This window comes from Etheostoma spectabile, chromosome 20 (assembly GCF_008692095.1).
Source record: "Etheostoma spectabile isolate EspeVRDwgs_2016 chromosome 20, UIUC_Espe_1.0, whole genome shotgun sequence".
NCBI lineage: Eukaryota > Metazoa > Chordata > Actinopteri > Perciformes > Percidae > Etheostoma > Etheostoma spectabile.
This window is the reverse complement of record NC_045752.1, coordinates 10,118,684-10,120,064: the sequence shown is the minus strand read 5'-3', so window position 1 is coordinate 10,120,064 and position 1,381 is coordinate 10,118,684. Positions and strand designations below refer to the sequence as shown.

The window sequence follows — 1,381 nt, the reverse complement described above, 5'->3', positions numbered from 1 at the left end:
CTCTACAACACCTGCACCACCTGATAGTTTATGTTCCTTTTTCAATTACCCACCACCCACCATGGTTCTATGTATATCTTTATGTCTATTATCTGTATTTACATTTTTCCATTACAAGTACTTACTTTTCAATATAATTTATATCATGGTTACTTGCTTTATAATATTTGATTACATGTTATTCAATTTAATTTCACATCACTTACTTACTTACATTGCAATATTTTTTCATACTATGGCCGGTTTACTTTACAGTACCCTTTATATAATGCCACTTTACATTTGTTCAGTACTTTTTGCACATTGTCTTTTGTTTGTATATACAGTATATACACATATATATAGCTTGAAGCTACACTTTCATATGGCTCTTAGTAGTTTTGCCTATTTAAAGCTAATGTACTTGCACTTACTACTTGTCTGGAGTTTGCAACTTCAGGGTTGACAGCACTTAATTAGAAGTTTCTTTGGATAAAAGCGTCAGCTAAATGTAATCTAATGTAATTACCTATCTGGCTAACTAAAGATAATGAAATCTGCTAGTCGGAGTTATCATTTCATCTGGAAAAGAGGAGCCCTGAAATCAAGGATCCGTTGTTTTGAAAACGACTAAGAATGTCAAGTGATAAATCTGCCCTTGAAATGTGCATAAATTCATGTTTTCTTTCAAATTATCTGAGAATTTGGTTGGAATTTGCAATTGGATAGAAACTTTGCATTTAAACTATGTTTTTTCCTCCCTCTCATGTCTTCCACAACTCACATCTGTTGATGGTAATTGGGGAGAGACATTCTCTAACCAACTGTTTATTTTCCTCCCATTTTATTCTTCCTGTGAGCATGTGATGTGCAATTCCTGGGAGAGGCCAAACTGGTTAAGGATCACTGCCGGGGGACTTGCTTTGCTCAGGTTGCCAGAAAACAGCCGTTTCATCTCTTGCACATTGAAGCAGTGCGAGTTAACAGGAATTCAGATCAAAAGCTGGGCAACAGCTAAGGTGACAATGACAGAGACTCGCTCATCTAACACTGACACATTACCTCTGGTAAGTTCAGCTAAGGGAGGTATGGAGAATATCTTTGACATCTAGAAGCAAGAAACATGTCAGATAATCAGTGCTTCTGTATAATTTTGGGAAGGGAGACAGATAAAGTAAATAAAATGAGAGATACAGTAAATGGAGAATATGGCGGGAAACAGAGGGCCAAATTTAAGAAGGAATGAGGGAGCTCCCACCAGATGTGAGAGCATTAATTACTTCTAATCAAAGACTGTGCCAGCTTGGTGACAGTGGCAAGCATGCAGGAGACATTCAAGGTCATTAGTGGCACACACACACACACACACACACACACACACACACACACACACACACACACA

General features: G+C 37.4%; 1 long non-coding RNA gene across 1 annotated transcript in view; it reads left to right on the top strand.

Moving 5' to 3' along the window:
- The window catches only part of LOC116670431 (uncharacterized), a 21,273-nt gene that overhangs the window by 1,018 nt on the left and 18,874 nt on the right, over window positions 1-1,381 (top strand). The gene's annotated exons all lie outside the window — the stretch shown is intronic.